A 23,255-nucleotide genomic window follows, 5' to 3' on the forward strand; every position below is an offset into this window, starting at 1 on the left:
GCGATCACTTCATACTATTCAGTTCCTGTTTTGACGTCACAAACACTCCCTGCGTACGCCCAGCCACGCCTGCATTTTCCCTGGCACGCCTGCGTTTTTCTAAGCACTCCCTGAAAACGGTCAGTTGACACCCAGAAACGCCCTCTTCCTGTCAATCACTCTGCGGCCAGCAGTGCGACTGAAAAGCTTCGCTAGACATTGTGTGAAACTACATCGTTCGTTGCAATTGTACGACGTGCGTGCGCATTGCGCCGCATGCGCAGAACTGCCATTTTTTGCCTCATCGCTGCACAGCGAATGAAAGCAGCTAGCGATCAACTCGGAATGACCCCCATAGTCCCTACAAACAAGCTTGAAGAGGTGGCTCTCCTTATACGACGAGCAGGCTGTAAATATCGTGCATTCACTGCAGGAGCTCATTTTGCGCGGCTAGGAAATGATCAGACATTCTCCGTTAAATACAGACATCATTGATTCAAGCTTCATTCATCACGGGGTCAGGAGCGGAGCTTACGTGAGGCCCAGCTAAAAACACCCTTGAGTCTCTTTACGAGTTTATTTCTATGCATCGTTTAATATAAAGTTATCCAGAAGATTTCTTGTCAAATCTAAATGTATTTGTCTGTCTGCAAAGCACTTAATGCCGGTTTCTCATCAGACGTTTAAGCTGAAAGGGCTCCCGACGCGATGCAATGTTATGTGCACAGCCATCATCTGAATTGATGCAAGAAAGAGCTGGTATTTTCCAATACTTATGCTAGATGTGAGTTTATGATTTTCATCTGACGTTGAAACAATGAAAACATTAAGGCGAGTGTTACCTGGTCTCAAAGGACTGTGAGCAAATTGTAAAGAACAGACTCCTGGGAAATGAAAGATGGCAGCATGGTAAACGGCGCCCTGTAAATGGTCTCAATTTGCACACCTAGCTATGAATCCTTATTCTGCGTAAATGTGACACTTTTTGGTCGGTCACACGAGGCATGAATACCGCAAAGCAAAACAATAGTAATGCAAGGGAGACAAATACATTTATTATGTTTGCATGCAGGGTAAATACTGGCTGCTTTTGCATGTAGCCCAGAAATGCAGCTTTAGTTTTACATGCCCCTCCTAAATCTTTTTCTCTCTGCACATTTTACATCTGCATACCTTCCAATTGTCTTAAAGACTGGAATGCACCGTCTCAAGATGGTGATGAGTCATCTTATATTAGTAATTAATGCTAATTAGGTAACACGGCACCTGGTATTTTTCTATCCATGTCATGCTGCTCAGGAACTAATACACAAGGGTAGCTGACTGGTAAAAGGACAGTGAATTAATATAACTGGAAATCGGACCTTCTGTGGAAAAAGTTGACCAATAACGAATACAATGTGTCAGAGATTATTTATTGTGCAGCATATCCCAACATTAATTACGGAGGACACTTTGAGTGGGTCATCCGTGTGTAGCAGATATTAACCACTTTTCCTAACCTGATACTTCACTTAACTACAGTTAATTTTGCTGGTTTTAACTTCTCCTTTGAGATAATAAAAAGACAAATAAATGTTGTAAGTTATAAATTGCTTCTGCACCACACATGACAACTCTTTGTCTCCCTGTTCTTATAATGTCATTTATCTAGCACAGTTCATAAAATGAGTTAGAAACTGACTAGTTGCTATGGGAACTTCTCCCATGCCTAGGAACCAGGCAGACTCACCAAAGTAAGGGCTGTTTGGAGGCAAGGTCTCACTATGGGCAACTTCTCCCAAGCCTAGGAACAGAACAGACTCAGCAAATTAAGGACTGTTTGAAGGCAAGGTCTCACTATGGGCAACTTCTCCCAAGCCTAGGAACAGAACAGACTCACCAAAGTAAGGACTATTTGGAGGCAAGGGGGTAAACTTACTAAGATGGGAGTTCTATTTAAGATGGGATGTTGCCCATAGCAACCAATCAGATTCTACTTCTCATTTATCTAGCACCTTCTAGAAGATAATACCTGGAATCTGATTGGTTGCTATGGGCAACATCCCATCTTAAATAGAACTCCCATCTTAGTAAATTGACCCCAAGGTCTCAATATGGGCAACTTCTCCCAAATCTATGAACCGGGCAGACTCACAAAATTAAGGACTGTTTGAAGGCAAGGTCTCATTATGGGCAACTTCTCGCAAGTCTAGGAACCGGGCAGTCTTATCAAATTAAGGACTATTTGAAGGCAAGGTCTCATTATGGGCAACTTCTCGCAAGTCTAGGAACCGGGCAGTCTTATCAAATTAAGGACTGTTGGGAGGCATGGTCTCACTGAGCTCCAACCAGCCTTGATTTATGACTATTTGGCTGCATACATACACAGTCTGAGGTTTTATTAGAGGAAGATTCAACAAACCTTCTAAACAGGACAAACTGATATGTTTTTCTTCATAGCAACCAAATTCAAATGCTTATTTATCTAGTACAGTGCATTACATAAAATGATAGCTAGACTCTTATTGGGTGTTGCAAGCAACTTCTACGCTTGTTCTTTTTTGAAGGACTGATGAATCCGCCTTAGTGCTATATCACATCAGTCCTTTTTCCTGACTCATGTATGGTAAAATAGGACCAGAACCACAATGACAATTATAAGATTATAGTTTTCATATTTGGCAACCTTAAGGTAATTTATCCCTGATTTTAGTCTATGTACTTCTTATACCTGTAAGTGCTACTAGTATTACTTTTTACTTATATAATATGTCAGTAAAATGTAACGCTTATCAGTCATTTTTTTGTAAATTCTCAGTATATAAACAATATTTTCAAAACTTTGCAAAGCTAGTGAAGAGAACTAGACGTGATATGAATCTAACATTTACCTAAGATGTTCTTTTTATATTTCTTCATCTCTGTGCTTCCATTATTACCAGCAACACTAGCAATATACGGCACGGCGGCACGTCTGATCACCCAGCAATACTGTAACATTATTTTTATACTTGGGACTTCATTGTAATGTAAAATAATAATTAAAAAATGCAATGGAAGATACTGCAGCTATAATGACAGTACTGATAAGTATACTCCTCATTTGATGTCATATTTAATAATAAAGTTATTTTTGTTTTCATGAAATGTTTCCTGCGTCACTCATTCAGCCTGGGAAATGTATTGGAAATCTTCCCATGCACACATACAGTAAGTGTGAGCTTTTGCTTTGTCATTGGGGCTCTTACCGAATACCGTACAACTGTTCTGTAAGTACTGTATACTGATACTAACCTCCTACCCCCCTAACCCTCACCCCCGCACAGCCTGACCTTAACCCCCACCCCATTCCCCCACAGCTTAAGTCTAAGCATCCCCCCGCAGGCTTAACCTAACCTCCCCCCTCAGCCTGACCCTAATCCAACTCAAAATACTTACGATCAGGATTCCGGCGTTGGCATCTCTCTTAAGCTTTGAATATTTAAAACTATTCTAGATTTCCTACTAGAAGAAGGAGCAGGGTCCTCCTAAAGCACAGGGCAGTGATGTGACGCTCCTGTCAGATGTTTCTTTTCGCCTCTATTTGACATAACGTCCACAAACACAGTGTGTTTCTACGTGTGATCAACATCTTGCTAGGATCATCATTATCAGTACTCATTTGTAAGGAATGACAATCTAGATATTCTGGCACCTGGGTGGCAACTATCATACCAGGTGGGCTCAGTAATAGAGGAGTGACCAGTCCATACTGTCCGTTAGGGACAATGTTAAAAGTCAGCATGCCTCATGCATGCCAGGCACATTCACTTAACTTGATTGTATAAAAACCACAGGGCGGACTTACCCCCTCTAGTATTGTGTATTGGAAGGAACCAGATAAAAAAGATAGCCTGCAAGATGGCCTGTGTGTATATCTTCTGTGATATCAAGAATTGTACTGCTGTTGAACAACCCTACGAGCAGTATATGCTGCTATATAATATCATTGTATATATCCCTCCCCTAGGGAGCAGTATACACTTTAATATGATACCATAGTATATATCCCAGCCCTAGGGATCAGTATAAACAGTAATATGATATCACGATATATATCCCTCCCCTAGGGAGCACTATATGTTGTAATATGATATTATGGTAAATATCCCTCCCCTAGGGAGCGATACTCATTGTAATATGATATCATGATGTACATCCCTCCCCTAGGGAGCAGTATTCATTATAATATGATATCATGGTGTACATCCCTCCCCTAGGGAGCGGTATTCATTGTAATATGATATCATGGTGTACATCCCTCCCCTAGGGAGTGGTATTTATTGTAATATGATATCATGGTGTACATCCCTCCCCTAGGGAGTGGTATTTATTGTAATATGATATCATGGTGTACATCCCTCCCCTAGGGAGCAGTATTTATTGTAATATGATATCATGATGTACATCCCTTCCCTAGAAAGCAGTATTTATTGTAATATGATATCATGGTGTACATCCCTCCCTAGGGAGTATTCATTGTAATATGATATCATGATGTACATCTCTTCCCTAGGGAGCAGTATTTATTGTAATATGATATCATGGTGTACATCCCTCCCTAGGGAGTATTCATTGTAATATGATATCATGGTGTACATCCCTTCCCTAGGGAGCAGTATTCATTGTAATATGATATCATGATGTACATCCCTCCCCTAGGACGCAGTATTCACTGTAATATGATATCATGGTGTACATCCCTCCCCTAGGAGGGAACAGTATTCATTGTAATATGATATCATGGTGACAATCCCTTTCCTAGGGAACAGTATTTATTGTAATATGATATCATGGTGTACATACCTCCCCTAGGGAGCAGTATTTATTGTAATATGATATAATGGCATACATCCCTCCCCTAGGAAGTAGTATTCAATGTAATATGATATCATGGTGTACATCCCTCCTCTAAGGAGCAGTATACACTGTAATATGATAGCATGGTATATATCCCTCCCCCGAGGAGCAGTATACTGTACTATGTAATCTATCACAGTATATATCACTTTCCTAAGGAGCAGTTTACAACTAGGCTGTTAGCAGTAAAAGTCAAGTAATAAATAAAAACTTAGAAATGTAAATTAATTAAAAGAAAAAAGAAAACAAAATTATAATGAGTCTCACTTATTTGGATTCTTGCAGGAGACACTGTAGGTCAATTTAGTGTGATGTCTGTCCGCACACATTACCATCTATTACAGTAGTCAAACATTGCTGATTTTCTGGCACACCCCTATAACGGGTGGTATTCATGTGACCGCCGGTCAGCTGACCGACAGTCACATGACCTCCTCCCCGAGCCCGACGGCTCACTATCCCGATGGTCGGCATGCTGACCAACAGGGACTATTTCCACTCGTGGGTGTCCACGACACCAATAGAGTGGGAATAGAACCCGTGGCGACCGCAGGTCGCCACCGAGCCCGCAGCATGGCGAGCGCAGCGAGCCCGCAAGGGGCTTGCTGCACTCGCCCCTCCCAGCCGGGATCCCAGCGTCGGTATGCTGCCGGGATCCCGGCGTCGGTAAGCTGACCGGCGGTCAGGAGACCACCGGTCACCAGTACTACACCCCCTATAACAACCACCCATGTGACACACATAATGACAGGCCTCAGATTGGCTTAACTGCCCCAAACATACTACTACCAGGATCCCCATGCCCACCTCCCCTTCTCTGGTCCTCCAGAAGCATCTTAACTCTCTCTCACTCAAAGGCCATGCCAGCAACAGGCTCAGGAACTGCAGAAATGCTACTGATGGTCCTGTGCTCTGGTGGTTTATAGCTGCCAACCATCCATATGATGTCATAGTGGGTCACCTGCACCTGACCATAGTGACATCACAAGCTGTCATATTTTTCTGCAGCTATGGGGGGAGGAGCTGTCATTGCAGCAGCATTGTTTCACCAAGTAACAGTAACTGTATCAACTCCAAAAGTCTGAGTGAAGTGAATAGGAGTGAGCGGTGATATGAGGACTCTATCAAACTCAGTTTATGTCTCCTGAAAAGTACAGCTCGCAATCTTATAGATTAGTAACAACATTAATATATTCTTTTTTTGTCAACAGAATATAGCACAAAATCTAATAATCATGGCAGGATTAAGGGAGGGGCATTCTGGTGCCCCAACACGCAAGGGGCCCCCACACATTGCATACCTCACAGCTGTCTCAGTGTCCCACCCACGGGCTGCAGCTTACTTGGAAACAGCAGTGATGTACTAATATGGTACAGGTATGGTAATGCAGCAGGAGGTCCCTGGTATAGGTAGACGCCTCCTGCATCCATTTGTGATCCAGTGCTATGTCCTAGGATGCAGCATCGGATCATGGACCCTATTCAGCATGAATTGCAAAACTGAGAAAATGCATGCACAGTTTGCGCATCGTGCGTGCGCACTCGCGGTTTTGAAATTATTTCTGCAAACGCATTGTGCTTTGACGCAATCATATTTTGATTGACAGGAAACCAGCGTTTAGGGGAGGAAGCATGGTGTTTTGTGGGTGTGTTTGTAAAAACGCAGGCGTGACAAGGCGTTTTTCGGGTGGGTCTCTGACATCAGCGATGACCACTTCCATCCTCTTGCATATGCTGAATTGTGGATGACCTTACCTGGCACAGATGGAAAAATGATTAGATGTTCCAGTATTTGCGTATTGTTATGCGATCACAACACACATTGTGATGCAGTCGCAATTTCTGCAATGGTCATTTTTTCTTTATTTCTGGGTGGCAACGATTTGATCGCAGCAGCTGCTTTTTTAGCAAGTTTTAAGATCCATGTTGAATGAGGTCCCATATGCAATACCATCGGCCAGCTGTGTGACTCATTGGGTCATGCGAGCCGGCCTCGACACTAGAGATGAGCGGGTTCGGTTTCTTTGAATCCGAACCCGCACGAACTTCACTTTTTTTTCCACGGGTCCGAGCGACTCGGATCTTCCCGCCTTGCTCGGTTAACCCGAGCGCGCCCGAACGTCATCATGACGCTGTCGGATTCTCGCGAGGCTCGGATTCTATCGCGAGACTCGGATTCTATATAAGGAGCCGCGCGTCGCCGCCATTTTCACTCGTGCATTGAGATTGATAGGGAGAGGACGTGTCTGGCGTCCTCTCCATTAGAATAGAGATAGATAGATTAGATAGAGAGAGATTGTGCAGAGTCGCAGACAGAGTTAGTTTACCACAGTCAGTGACCAGTGCAGTTGCTAGTTAACTTTTATTTAATATAATATATCCGTTAACTTCTCTCTGCTATATCCGTTCTCTGCCTGAAAAAAAAAACGATACACAGCACAGTCAGTCACACAGTGTGACTCAGTCTGTGTGCACTCAGCTCAGCCCAGTGTGCTGCACAGTCATCAATGTATAAATTAAAAGCTTATAATTAATTGTGGGGGAGACTGGGGAGCACTGCAGGTTGTTAGCAGGAGCCAGGAGTACAATTATATTAATTAACAGTGCACACTTTTGCTGCAGGAGTGGTGACCAGTGCCTGACCACCAGTATAGTATTGTTGTATACTACTAATATCTCTTTAAATATCAACCAGTCTATATTAGCAGCAGACACAGTACAGTGCGGTAGTTCACGGCTGTGGCTACCTCTGTGTCGGCACACGGCAGGCAGTCCGTCCGACCAGAATTGTATTATTTATTATTATATACCTACCACCTAACCGTGGTTTTTTTTTCATTCTTTATACCGTCATAGTGTCATCCTAATTGTTACGAGTATACTACTATCTCTTTATCAACCAGTGTACAGTGCGGTAGTTCACGGCTGTGGCTACCTCTGTGTCGGCACACGGCAGGCAGTCCGTCCGACCAGAATTGTATTATTTATTATTATATACCTACCACCTAACCGTGGTTTTTTTTTCATTCTTTATACCGTCATAGTGTCATCCTAATTGTTACGAGTATACTACTATCTCTTTATCAACCAGTGTACAGTGCGGTAGTTCACGGCTGTGGCTACCTCTGTGTCGGCACACGGCAGGCAGTCCGTCCGACCAGAATTGTATTATTTATTATTATATACCTACCACCTAACCGTGGTTTTTTTTTCATTCTTTATACCGTCATAGTGTCATCCTAATTGTTACGAGTATACTACTATCTCTTTATCAACCAGTGTACAGTGCGGTAGTTCACGGCTGTGGCTACCTCTGTGTCGGCAGTCGGCAGGCAGTCCGTCCATCCATAATTGTATTATTATTATAATATATACCACCTAACCGTGGTTTTTTTTTCATTCTTTATACCGTCGTCATAGTGTCATACTAGTTGTTACGAGTATACTACTATCTCTTTATCAACCAGTGTACAGTGCGGTAGTTCACGGCTGTGGCTACCTCTGTGTCGGCAGTCGGCAGGCAGTCCGTCCATCCATAATTGTATTATTATTATAATATATACCACCTAACCGTGGTTTTTTTTTCATTCTTTATACCGTCGTCATAGTGTCATACTAGTTGTTACGAGTATACTACTATCTCTTTATCAACCAGTGTACAGTGCGGTAGTTCACGGCTGTGGCTACCTCTGTGTCGGCAGTCGGCAGGCAGTCCGTCCATCCATAATTGTATTATTATTATAATATATACCACCTAACCGTGGTTTTTTTTTCATTCTTTATACCGTCGTCATAGTGTCATACTAGTTGTTACGAGTATACTACTATCTCTTTATCAACCAGTGTACAGTGCGGTAGTTCACGGCTGTGGCTACCTCTGTGTCGGCAGTCGGCAGGCAGTCCGTCCATCCATAATTGTATTATTATTATAATATATACCACCTAACCGTGGTTTTTTTTTCATTCTTTATACCGTCGTCATAGTGTCATACTAGTTGTTACGAGTATACTACTATCTCTTTATCAACCAGTGTACAGTGCGGTAGTTCACGGCTGTGGCTACCTCTGTGTCGGCAGTCGGCAGGCAGTCCGTCCATCCATAATTGTATTATTATTATAATATATACCACCTAACCGTGGTTTTTTTTTCATTCTTTATACCGTCGTCATAGTGTCATACTAGTTGTTACGAGTATACTACTATCTCTTTATCAACCAGTGTACAGTGCGGTAGTTCACGGCTGTGGCTACCTCTGTGTCGGCAGTCGGCAGGCAGTCCGTCCATCCATAATTGTATTATTATTATAATGTATACCACCTAACCGTGGTTTTTTTATACCACCTAACCGTGGCAGTCCGTCCATAATTGTATACTAGTATCCAATCCATCCATCTCCATTGTTTACCTGAGGTGCCTTTTAGTTCTGCCTATAAAATATGGAGAACAAAAAAGTTGAGGTTCCAAAATTAGGGAAAGATCAAGATCGACTTCCACCTCGTGCTGAAGCTGCTGCCACTAGTCATGGCCGAGACGATGAAATGCCAGCAACGTCGTCTGCCAAGGCCGATGCCCAATGTCATAGTACAGAGCATGTCAAATCCAAAACACCAAATATCAGAAAAAAAAGGACTCCAAAACCTAAAATAAAATTGTCGGAGGAGAAGCGTAAACTTGCCAATATGCCATTTACCACACGGAGTGGCAAGGAACGGCTGAGGCCCTGGCCTATGTTCATGGCTAGTGGTTCAGCTTCACATGAGGATGGAAGCACTCAGCCTCTCGCTAGAAAACTGAAAAGACTCAAGCTGGCAAAAGCACCGCAAAGAACTGTGCGTTCTTTGAAATCCCAAATCCACAAGGAGAGTCCAATTGTGTCGTTTGCGATGCCTGACCTTCCCAACACTGGACGTGAAGAGCATGCGCCTTCCACTATTTGCATGCCCCCTGCAAGTGCTGGAAGGAGCACCCGCAGTCCAGTTCCTGATAGTCAGATTGAAGATGTCAGTGTTGAAGTACACCAGGATGAGGAGGATATGGGTGTTGCTGGCGCTGGGGAGGAAATTGACCAGGAGGATTCTGATGGTGAGGTGGTTTGTTTAAGTCAGGCACCCGGGGAGACACCTGTTGTCCGTGGGAGGAATATGGCCGTTGACATGCCAGGTGAAAATACCAAAAAAATCAGCTCTTCGGTGTGGAGGTATTTCACCAGAAATGCGGACAACAGGTGTCAAGCCGTGTGTTCCCTTTGTCAAGCTGTAATAAGTAGGGGTAAGGACGTTAACCACCTCGGAACATCCTCCCTTATACGTCACCTGCAGCGCATTCATAATAAGTCAGTGACAAGTTCAAAAACTTTGGGTGACAGCGGAAGCAGTCCACTGACCAGTAAATCCCTTCCTTTTGTAACCAAGCTCACGCAAACCACCCCACCAACTCCCTCAGTGTCAATTTCCTCCTTCCCCAGGAATGCCAATAGTCCTGCAGGCCATGTCACTGGCAAGTCTGACGAGTCCTCTCCTGCCTGGGATTCCTCCGATGCATCCTTGCGTGTAACGCCTACTGCTGCTGGCGCTGCTGTTGTTGCCGCTGGGAGTCGATGGTCATCCCAGAGGGGAAGTCGTAAGCCCACTTGTACTACTTCCAGTAAGCAATTGACTGTTCAACAGTCCTTTGCGAGGAAGATGAAATATCACAGCAGTCATCCTACTGCAAAGCGGATAACTGAGTCCTTGACAACTATGTTGGTGTTAGACGTGCGTCCGGTATCCGCCGTTAGTTCACAGGGAACTAGACAATTTATTGAGGCAGTGTGCCCCCGTTACCAAATACCATCTAGGTTCCACTTCTCTAGGCAGGCGATACCGAGAATGTACACGGACGTCAGAAAAAGACTCACCAGTGTCCTAAAAAATGCAGTTGTACCCAATGTCCACTTAACCACGGACATGTGGACAAGTGGAGCAGGGCAGGGTCAGGACTATATGACTGTGACAGCCCACTGGGTAGATGTATGGACTCCCGCCGCAAGAACAGCAGCGGCGGCACCAGTAGCAGCATCTCGCAAACGCCAACTCTTTCCTAGGCAGGCTACGCTTTGTATCACCGCTTTCCAGAATACGCACACAGCTGAAAACCTCTTACGGCAACTGAGGAAGATCATCGCGGAATGGCTTACCCCAATTGGACTCTCCTGTGGATTTGTGGCATCGGACAACGCCAGCAATATTGTGTGTGCATTAAATATGGGCAAATTCCAGCACGTCCCATGTTTTGCACATACCTTGAATTTGGTGGTGCAGAATTTTTTAAAAAACGACAGGGGCGTGCAAGAGATGCTGTCGGTGGCCAGAAAAATTGCGGGACACTTTCGGCGTACAGGCACCACGTACAGAAGACTGGAGCACCACCAAAAACTACTGAACCTGCCCTGCCATCATCTGAAGCAAGAAGTGGTAACGAGGTGGAATTCAACCCTCTATATGCTTCAGAGGTTGGAGGAGCAGCAAAAGGCCATTCAAGCCTATACAATTGAGCACGATATAGGAGATGGAATGCACCTGTCTCAAGTGCAGTGGAGAATGATTTCAACGTTGTGCAAGGTTCTGATGCCCTTTGAACTTGCCACACGTGAAGTCAGTTCAGACACTGCCAGCCTGAGTCAGGTCATTCCCCTCATCAGGCTTTTGCAGAAGAAGCTGGAGGCATTGAAGAAGGAGCTAACACGGAGCGATTCCGCTAGGCATGTGGGACTTGTGGATGCAGCCCTTAATTCGCTTAACAAGGATTCACGGGTGGTCAATCTGTTGAAATCAGAGCACTACATTTTGGCCACCGTGCTCGATCCTAGATTTAAAGCCTACCTTGGATCTCTCTTTCCGGCAGACACAGGTCTGCTGGGGTTGAAAGACCTGCTGGTGACAAAATTGTCAAGTCAAGCGGAACGCGACCTGTCAACATCTCCTCCTTCACATTCTCCCGCAACTGGGGGTGCGAGGAAAAGGCTCAGAATTCCGAGCCCACCCGCTGGCGGTGATGCAGGGCAGTCTGGAGCGACTGCTGATGCTGACATCTGGTCCGGACTGAAGGACCTGACAACGATTACGGACATGTCGTCTACTGTCACTGCATATGATTCTCTCAACATTGATAGAATGGTGGAGGATTATATGAGTGACCGCATCCAAGTAGGCACGTCACACAGTCCGTACTTATACTGGCAGGAAAAAGAGGCAATTTGGAGGCCCTTGCACAAACTGGCTTTATTCTACCTAAGTTGCCCTCCCACAAGTGTGTACTCCGAAAGAGTGTTTAGTGCCGCCGCTCACCTTGTCAGCAATCGGCGTACGAGGTTACATCCAGAAAATGTGGAGAAGATGATGTTCATTAAAATGAATTATAATCAATTCCTCCGCGGAGACATTGACCAGCAGCAATTGCCTCCACAAAGTACACAGGGAGCTGAGATGGTGGATTCCAGTGGGGACGAATTGATAATCTGTGAGGAGGGGGATGTACACGGTGATATATCGGAGGGTGAAGATGAGGTGGACATCTTGCCTCTGTAGAGCCAGTTTGTGCAAGGAGAGATTAATTGCTTCTTTTTTGGGGGGGGTCCAAACCAACCCGTCATATCAGTCACAGTCGTGTGGCAGACCCTGTCACTGAAATGATGGGTTGGTTAAAGTGTGCATGTCCTGTTTTGTTTATACAACATAAGGGTGGGTGGGAGGGCCCAAGGATAATTCCATCTTGCACCTCTTTTTTCTTTTCTTTTTCTTTGCATCATGTGCTGATTGGGGAGGGTTTTTTGGAAGGGACATCCTGCGTGACACTGCAGTGCCACTCCTAGATGGGCCCGGTGTTTGTGTCGGCCACTAGGGTCGCTAATCTTACTCACACAGCTACCTCATTGCGCCTCTTTTTTTCTTTGCGTCATGTGCTGTTTGGGGAGGGTTTTTTGGAAGGGACATCCTGCGTGACACTGCAGTGCCACTCCTAGATGTGCCCGGTGTTTGTGTCGGCCACTAGGGTCGCTAATCTTACTCACACAGTCAGCTACCTCATTGCGCCTCTTTTTTTCTTTGCGTCATGTGCTGTTTGGGGAGGGTTTTTTGGAAGGGCCATCCTGCGTGACACTGCAGTGCCACTCCTAGATGGGCCCGGTGTTTGTGTCGGCCACTAGGGTCGCTTATCTTACTCACACAGCGACCTCGGTGCAAATTTTAGGACTAAAAATAATATTGTGAGGTGTGATGTGTTCAGAATAGGCTGAAAATGAGTGTAAATTATGTTTTTTGAGGTTAATAATACTTTGGGATCAAAATTACCCCCAAATTCTATGATTTAAGCTGTTTTTTAGGGTTTTTTTAAAAAAACACCCGAATCCAAAACACACCCGAATCCGACAAAAAAAATTCGGTGAGGTTTTGCCAAAACGCGGTCGAACCCAAAACACGGCCGCGGAACCGAACCCAAAACCAAAACACAAAACCCGAAAAATTTCCGGCGCTCATCTCTACTCGACACCTCCTAACAAGAGGCCAGGAAATCTCTGTCGTGGCCTCATCACTCCCATGACACACCTCCCTTTTTGGAAGCGGAGGCCATTGACACCCAAGCAGCTGCAGACTGTCAAGCACTTGACATCTGCGGCTGTTCTGCTTCTGACGACACATGGCCCGTACTGCACATCCATAGTATGGGTCCTATACATGCACAAACATCGGTACTTGGCGACTGTAAAAGCAGGAGCGTCGGGACCTGACTCAGGCGCCGTGTTCCATGCAGGTAGCAGAGGAGGTGAGGCTAAACAGTCAAAGGGGTCTATTTACTAATCCATGGATGTAGAGAAAGTGGACGTAGATAAAGTACCAGCCAATCAGCTTCTAACTGCCATTTTTCAAACACAGCCTGTGACATGGCAGTTAGGAGCTGATTGACTGGTACTTTATCTCCGTCCCCTTTATCTACATCCAAAGCTTAGTAAATAACCCCCTTAATCACTGCTTCCAATTGAACTACCCCTCTGTCCCATCACAAAGCCTTCCGCTTTATTTTGGATCCCTGACCTTCACTCTGTCTTTGAACCTATGTTCTTCATCCTTTATGTAGCAGAACGTCATCAGCCACCAACTTGAGAACCTTCCATGGTACCTTGTAGACTCTAGGGTGCCCATTGCCCCACACCAGCGATGTCTACTGGATCCACTTCGCCGTAAACTACTACAGGTTTCATCAGAATCTACGCACGAGCCATATCTATATACATATGTCTCTCAATGTAAATCTCGCATTATCAATAGAGCAGTGATCTTAGAGACGAGGGATTATACAAGAAGTGATCACCGCTTCCGTAATAGCTGATATTACATTCCATGGACATACGATAAGTTGCGGGCGCACCATTTAATTAGCATTGCACTTAACAAGGTGAAAAATCCCATTTTCCTTGAGAGACACTTGCAGCCACTCTTGGCTTCGTATGCCCCGCTTGTCCGTAAGACCATTGGTTTCTTTCCCAGGTAGGGATGATGATTTAATTATAAAACAGAATGTGCAATAAAATTCTCCTTTTCATCTCATTAGCTCCTTTCCAGTGATATCTCAGCCTCCAGTCTCTATTTTCCAGGATATGCTCCGTCTACGTTCCCTACCTCTAGGCTGCCTTTCAACTTCTCGGTGTGCTAATGAAATCCGGAGTCTCCGACTGAAATGTACCTTTTTATTGTAGTTTACAAATTACTCATATGCAGTGTGTCATCACGTTCTTAATTTAATGTTGTTTACCACATAAAAATTAATGGTTTCTGTAACCATTTGCATGTTGAGTAGTGGTCCATGATATTGGCTATGGAAATGAAATCTTTTCTTGGCAGTGTTGCCTAATAAACAGTTCGGAGCAGTTTATTTCAATTAGCTAGCTGGGAATATAATACCTTCATGTGTTCCATAGGATTCTCAGCTTCAGACGAGTGCCTTGTGCAGAGCAACTTGTGGCAACAGACAAAAGTGTGATCTGTGAAAAGAATAAGGAAACAAGTGTAATATTCCGGATCAGAAATAGGGCAAGCACTGTAGTTACAAGATAATTCACAAAGGAGTTTTACAATGGCATGAATTGCATAAAAAAAATTCTGTGATTTATTTGTTTTTTGTATTATTAAAGGACAAAAGCTGCTATTTGTTTTTCCTTACATTGTTTCTGCAAGTTTCTATTCATTATTTAAAGTTGCCTCAATTGATTTCCATGGCAACCACAGTAACATGACATCACTGACATATGATATAATGAGCTATGGGGGTGATTCCGAGTTGTTCGCTCGTTGCTATACTGCAAATATCCACAGAGCGCATGCGCTTAGTTATTTTACACAAAAGTTTGGCATTTTACTCACGGCATTACAAGGTTTTTTCTTCGTTCTGCTGATCGTAGTGTGATTGGCAGGAAGTGGGTGTTTCTGGGCGGAAACTGGCCGTTTTCTGGGAGTGTGCGAAAAAACGCTGGCGTTTCTGGGAAAAACGCGGGAGTGTCTGAAGAAACGGGGGAGTGTCTGGGCGAACGCTGGGTGTGTTTGTGACATCAAACCAGGAAAGAAACTGACTGAACTGATCGCAGTGTAGGAGTAAGTCTCGAGCTACTCAGAAACTGCTAAGAAATTTCTATGTGCAATTCTGCTAATCTTTCGTTCGCAATTCTGGTAAGCTAAGATACACTCCCAGAGGGCGGCGGCTTAGCGTGTGCAATGCTGCTAAAAGCAGCTAGCGAGCGAACAACTCGGAATGAGGGCCTATATATACTGTAACCAGTGTCGGACTGGGGCATGTAGGGGAATGCAGTGGTAGGGGCCCATGTTTAGGGGTGTGGTAAGTCTGCAGAGGGGGTGTGGCCTGCCACCTCATTGGTCTGACTAACCATTAGAGAGCGCAACGTCTGGGCCCCTTCATAAATATATACAGTAAATTCAGCTGCTGCATGCATGATAATGTCCCAGATTAATAACAGAGTAATAACAGCAATGCACTGTAGAAAATACACCATAGTCCAGTATAAGGTAACATATGTATAATGTATAATTCAAGTGCACAGTCTGGAACCTGATCCTTAGAGCAGGAGGTGGGATCCCAGGCAGTGGGTCCCACCGGTGGTTTCCCCTGTACCCCTGTGGGTCAGTCCAAGCCTGACTGTAACTCCCCTCTTGTCAGCACAAACCTTCTCCTTCCTGTCTGGACTGTACAGGACGGTTGGGCTCTGACTTGGAGGTCAGGTGACCCACACCTCGGGAACAAGCTTGAGTATTGAAACGCAATAATGAAATGTGTGGACTTCACATCATGAGTGGACAGAGGGCAGATGGTCAGCTTTGTCACAGCATAACACATGATCTACGGCTGGTGACCTTCAATTAAGGATTTTTAGGGGATTTGTAAAGGGGTACTAATAAAATTTGGTTCTGGGGCCTGTAACTCTTATACTGGCCCTAAACTGAGAGATTCAATTTACAGATTGAGCCACGATCATCTAGGCTTCTCTGCTGCACCTAGGCACACCATGGTTTATTAGCATAAGACTTTCATCTATTGTTCTCAGCTGCAATACAATACAGAGAGAACAATACATCAGGGGATTAAGTCATTACAGCAGGGGATTAAGTCCAACTGCTCTGGCTCCGTTTATCCTTTTAAAGGCCAAGATAAAGGTGGCTTCATCTGTACCATCAAACATACAAAGCAATTATCTGATAAGGCAATAATCTGTCAGATAATTGGTCTATGTGTCTGATGGTGAGTGTATCCATTGTCACATCCAAACACAATTTTTTATATCTGTCGGCATGCAGAAAGATTTTTCATGCTACACCCTGTGTGCAACTACATCTTTCGTTGTAATAGTACATCGCGCGTGCGCATTGCGCTGCATACGCATGCGCAGAAGTGCCTTGTTTTGCCTCATCGCTGCACATCAAACGAATGCAGCTAGTGATCAACTCGGAATGACCACCTATGTGCTGTGCGGGGGAGAGATGTATGCTGAGCGTTCTGTGCTAGATCGCTCAGCACACATCTCTGGGAAATTGTCCCCATGTGTATTGGCCTTAAATCTGCCTAAATTCACAATGCAATATTTAAATAAACACAAAATGCATCAAATATTGCATGCAAGGACAGAGCTTGCAAGAAAGCGCTGTGTGAAGGGGATTACCACTTTCCCCTCCACGGAGCGACGGGCGGCAGAGCGGCGGGCGGCGGAGCGGCGGGCGGTTTCCAGTCTGGAGGGGCTTGCATCCGAAAGGATTCAAGCCCCTCCAATCCCAGCGGCGTATTTCAAACGGCGCGCCAAGCGCGAGCCAATCAGGGCTCGCGCCTCGGCCGCCAATCAGAGCTCGCCGCGGCGAGCCAATCGGGGCTCGCCGCGTCATAGCTCCGCCCGCTCCCGGCGCCATATAAGAGGCGCTGCGGAGCGGGACCAGTCAGTCGGACGGCGGACGAGGACAGAAGAGGAAGAAGAGCTCCTGCGGAAGAAGACGTCGGCGGAGAAGAAGACATCGGCGGTGCGGAAGAAGACGTCGGCGGTGCGGAGGAAGACGTCGGCGGAGGCACCCAGGAAGACGGAAGACGGCGACCAGCGGCGGATGTCCGGCGGAGAGTGCTGCAGCGTGTGGAGAGCAAAAGAGCTAACGAAGCTCCCCGCTGCAGCCTCTCCCTCCGCGACAGGTAGGCGGCCCTGGGCCACCTCTACCTATATATAATCCTCCCTAAAGCACCAGGGACAGGCACTAGGCCTGCGGGCAGAGTCAGGCCCTGTCGGCCTGTGTGCACGTTAGGCAGGCCTCCGGCCTGTGCCCACTCCAGGCCCCAGGCCTGTGCCCTCCCTCCAGGCCTCAAGCCTGTGCCCTCTCTCCAGGCTCCGGCCTGTGCTCTCTCCAGGCCCCAGGCCTGTGCCCTCCCTCCAGGCCCCAGGCCTGTGCCCTCTCTCCAGGCCCCAGGCCTGTGCCCTCCCTCCAGGCCTCAAGCCTGTGCCCTCACTCCAGGCCCCAGGCCTGTGCCCTCACTCCAGGCCCCAGGCCTGTACCCTCACCCCAGGCCTGTGCCCTCACTCCAGGCCTCAAGCCTGTGCCCTCACCCCAGGCCTGTGCCCTCACTCCAGGCCCCAGGCCTGTGCCCTCACTCCAGGCCCCAGGCCTGTGCCCTCACTCCAGGCCCCAGGCCTGTGCCCCTCCTTCAGGCTCCTGCCTGCGCCCTTCCGGCTGGAAGTGGGCTGTGCAGCAGCTCTCGAGGGGTCAGAGGTTGCTGTTTGAAGCCGACCGGCCCCACGCGGTGTATGACCCAGGGGATTGGAAGTGTGGAGTAACGTTCCCGTCCCACACGTCGCCATCCCCCGGTCATCGGAAGTGGGCCAGTCTGTTCCAGACCCCCGCCCTCCCTTGTGAACCGAAGGCACCGGCTGGTGTCCAACATCCGGAAGGTAGGACTAGTAAATCGGGGTATACTGTTAGGCCGGGGAAGTGTTCCACTGACTTGCCGGGTAGTGCACGTGTTAATTAGTACAGTCTCCGTTGATTGGGGCAGAACCAGTAGCCTCCAGTTGTTTGAGTTAGTTTGTTAGGCAGGCGTAGTTGGCTGTATCGTTGTTAGCCGTAGAGTAGCCTGCAGGTAGGGAGGTTGTTCTTCTTGTCCCAACAGGAGTGGAGAGGTGCGACAATCAAGGTGACCCGCAAGTTGGAAGTGAGTATCACCCTGTGTCTGTCTGTCGGTCATCCCCCCTGTATACCGGTCCGGAGGGTTTGCTCGCGGACGCGAGGACCCCCCTCTCACCACACAACGTGCGAGAGTGCGAGTGTGTGAGAATTGGGTAGCTGAGGCCTATTGGCCAGTGATGACCTTCCGCCCAGCCGGTTAAGGTCGCGGCTACCCCTGACGTGTCCCGTACTCCAGGCGGAGGTCGGGCGTACGTCTCAACCGACATATTCCTCTCTTTCCAGACCCCTGTCGTCCGCGGTGAGGTGGTGTCCGCCCTGAGGAGTGGTCTCGAGAGTGAAGTCTCTGGCGTGCCTGGAAATCGTCTGCGGCGGCGTTGCACAGGTGGGTGGAGTGACGACACCTGCACAGCAGCAGGCGGTACATCCTTGTTAGCCGCTCACACTTGGCGTAGTCGGCAGGATGGACGAAGATCGGTCACTACCCACGGCCGAGAAGCCGTGGACAGATGCGCCGAAACCACGCACTCGGAGAGGCTCGACTGCCAGCTCCACTGATGTGGTGGCGAGGGGAACGGACGACGAGCGACGGAGGTCATCGCGTCGACTCAACGTCGGACCAGCCCTCGCCCACCTACCCCGTTACGACGGTCGCAATATGACCTTAGAGGACTGGAAGGCCCGACTAGAGGCGACATTCCTCATCTTTCGGGTGCCCGACGACCTGCAGGTGCCCCTCGCCCTGAATTCTCTGGAAGGCGAGGCTCGTCGGACGATTCTCTTGCGGCCCGACGATGAACGCGAGGAGCTGGAGGAGATCTATAATATCCTGGGGGATATTTATGGCGACACCTCCTCGGCGGGGACCCTCCGGCAGCGTCTGTTTGGCCGGTTCCAGAGGGAGGATGAGTCCATCCCCCAGTATGCAAACGCGCTCCAAGAGATGATGGGAGAAGTGCGTCGGAAAGACCCCGATGGGTTTGGGGCGCTCACCAACACCAGCCAAATATTGCGGGACCAGTTCGCCATGGGACTCCGGAACGTGCCCCTGAGGCAGGTGATGCTGGATAAGATATCCCAGGATGACACCCTGACCTTCCATCAGGTGGAGATCGACGCCGTAGCCAGGGACCGCAATGCCAATTACGGGCCACACGCCGTTTTTCCCCAGTGGGTACAGCCGATCTCCGCGCCCGTGGCTAGCCGGGAGACCAATCCCTTAGAGACCTGCGTGCAAGACCTGAAAGAGGCCTTCCTTCGGGTGACTAAAGAAATGAGGGAAGAGGTCTCCCAGCTGAGGGAGGAAGTGTACCGGCGTGACCAGCGGGGCACGGAGTCCCGTGAGCGGGACACCAGGCGGCCCCGTGGGCGAGGCGCGGAACCGGACGGCCGTCCGGGAGAGGGCCGGGGCCCTCGTTGTTACCGATGCCATCGGTATGGGCATATTGCGCGGACCTGTACCGAAGCAATCCCGGAGGCACAGTTAAACTGACCTCCCTCGCGGTAACGGGACCACCCGTGGGGGGGAGCGATGGGGAGAGATCAGCCATTAACGAACAGGCTGAATTGGTAGGAGAGTGTCCCGTGGTAGTCAGCCGCCTCGGCGGGAAAGATCAGTCCTGCTTGTTGGATACCGGCTCTCAGGTATCCACCATTTCTGAGGCCTGTTTTCTTGAACATTACGCCCATCTTAAAAGTGAGGTGTCCGAGAGCTTCATTACCCTCACGGCGGCTAATAACCTACCCATTCCCGTGGTGGGGGTGGTGTGGATGGAGATGGTAGTTTGTGGCCGAGAGCTGGGTAGGAAGGGGCTGCTGGTAGTCAGCAGCCCGGGACTGAGCCATGGCCCAGTGATCCTCGGGATGAATGTACTCCGACATCTCGACCAGCTCTTGTTCCAGGAAAATGGGCCACAATATTGGAGGAACCTGGGAGTCCAGCGCCCCGTCCAGCAGGCACTCCAACAAGTGGGACGACGGGGAACCAGGGCCCTAGGGACAATCGAAGAGCACCTGGGCCTTTTGAAGGTCGGTCACCACCAGCGCCTGGAGTTGCCACCTCGCCAGGAAGTCCTGATCCCTCTGGAAGTGCGGACCCATCAGCGCCTAAATGGCATGGAGGTGATGGTCGAGCCCACTGATGTGCTGAGGGTAGGGTCTGGAGTGATGGTGGCACGGACCGTGTCGGTGGTGACCGGTGGAAAGGTCTCCGTCCGCTTTTGCAATCTTACCGACCAGCTTTGCCGAGTCCCGGCTGGGACAGTTATCGCTCAGGTGGTGGCGATTCACGAGAATAGCGTTCAGGGTATGCGTAAACTGTCCCTACGGCCAGAGGCTTCCGAGGCATGGGCGTTATCCGTTCAAGTGGAGGAGCAGGAGGGGCCCTGCCCCGAGTGGAACGGTACCATGATCCGTACACAGATGGACGTGTCGTTGGAAGAGTGCGCGGCCGGGGACGTAGCCAAGCTGGACCAGATGCTCTGGAACCGTCAGAAGGTGTTCTCCCGGCATGAGGAAGATTTTGGGTATACGGAGGACCTGCAGCATGAGATCCGCACCGGAGACGCCCCCCCGGTTCGGGAGCGGTATCGGCCGATACCGCCCCGGTTGTACCAGGAAGTAAAGAGCATGTTGCGTCAGATGCTGGACAACCACGTGATCCAGGAGAGCAAAAGTCCCTGGGCTGCACCCATAGTCTTAGTCCGGAAGAAGGACGGGACTATCCGGTTCTGTGTGGACTACCGGAAGCTGAACAGTTGCACCGTCCGGGACGCTTACCCTCTCCCTAGGATCGAGGAGTCCCTAGCTGCACTGGGCAATGCGAAGTTTTTTTCGACCCTGGACCTGGCCAGTGGATACTGGCAAGTGCCGGTGGCCCCCCAGGATAGGGAGAAGACCGCATTCGTCACTCCCATGGGGTTGTTCGAATTCTGCCGCATGCCGTTTGGGTTAAACAATGCACCCGCCACATTCCAGCGGATGATGGAACGGTGCTTGGGAGACTTGAACTTTGAAGCCTTGCTGATTTACTTGGACGACATCATTGTGTTCGCCCCGACCTTGGAGGAACACTTTGCTCGACTCGACCTGGTTCTTCAGCGGTTGGAAGCATACGGCCTGAAGCTCAAGCCCCGGAAGTGCCACCTGTTGAAATCCAGCTTGGAGTACCTCGGGCATGTAGTGTCACGTGATGGGGTGTACCCAACCCCCAGCAAAGTGGCGGCCGTCCAGGAATGGAAGGTGCCCACCACCGTCACGGAATTGCGGGCATTTCTGGGCTTGGTGGGGTACTACCGGCGCTTCATCAAGGATTTCGCCCGGATCGCGGAACCCCTACATGCCTTGCTTAGGGGGATTGCGACCACTAAGAAAGCTGCCCTGGAGACTTGGGGAGAAGCGCAGAACCTGGCCTTTGACCAACTGAAAGGAAGTCTCACGGAAGCTCCAGTGTTGGGGTACGCATGGGAGTCTACAGGGGTTGGGCGCGGTCTTGGCTCAGGTCCAGGATGGGCAGGAGCGGGTGATTGCTTACGGCAGTCGTAGCCTGCGAGAGACCGAAAGGAACCCAGACAACTACAGTTCCTTCAAGTTGGAGCTACTGGCAGTGGTGTGGGCCGTGACCGAGAAGTTTGCGGAGTACTTGACCGCCACCCACGTGGATATTTTCACGGATAACAACCCCTTGGCGTACCTGGAGACCGCCAAGTTGGGTGCCTTGGAGCAACGATGGGTGGCCAGGTTGGCCAAGTTCTCCTACAAAATCCGCTATCGACCGGGGAAGAGTAATGCCAACGCAGATGCCCTGTCTCGTTTTCCGGTGGAAACCCCCGAACCTGGTGGGGAAGAAGAGGACTGCGGCGAAGAAATGCCGGATCTCACTCGTGTGCGGCAGGCCACGGCCGGAGAGTTGTACCGACAAAACGCCCAGACTGCCTTGCTTAGGTACACGGAGATGGACTGGGCACAGGAACAGCAGGCTGATGAGGATTTGGACCTCGTTCGACAGTGGGTACAGAGGGGTCATGTGCCATCCCGCCAAGAGCAGGATGGACTGACCGGGTTCTGTAGGAAGGTGGTACGTCGTTGGGACCATTTGCGGGTCTGCGCTGGTACCTTGCGGAGACGCTGCTACTTGGAACAGGAAATGCGTACTGTGGAGCAGATGGTCGTGCCAGAAGCCCGGGTGCGGTCGCTGGTGGAAGAGGCGCACGAGCAAGGGGCCCATTTGGGACCCTATAAGACATACCATTGGTTGAGACGCCAATATTTCGCCCCCCGGCTGCAAGCGGTCGTGGACCAGGTGTGTCGTGAGTGCAGGCGGTGTGCGGTAGTTAAACCACCGGAACAACACGTGCCCATCCAGACGATCCGGACCAGTCGGCCACTGGAGATGCTGATGATCGACTACGTGTTGGTCGGGGAATCTGTAAGTGGGCACCAGTATGCCTTGGTAATGACTGACCACTTCACTAAATTCACGGTAGTGGTTCCCACCCGAAACCAGACCGCAGAGTCGGCAACACGAGCGATCGGCGAACATTTCATTCGGCAGTACGGTTGTCCTGAGCGGATCCATTCGGACCAGGGTGCCTGTTTCCAGGGGCAGCTGATGGAGCGCCTCTGCCAGCTTTATGGCGTTCAAAAGTCCCGCACGACACCTTACCATCCGCAGGGGAATGGCGCCTGCGAGAGATTCAACC

The sequence above is a fragment of the Pseudophryne corroboree genome, chromosome 8 (assembly GCF_028390025.1).
Source record: "Pseudophryne corroboree isolate aPseCor3 chromosome 8, aPseCor3.hap2, whole genome shotgun sequence".
Classification (NCBI taxonomy): Eukaryota; Metazoa; Chordata; class Amphibia; order Anura; family Myobatrachidae; genus Pseudophryne; species Pseudophryne corroboree.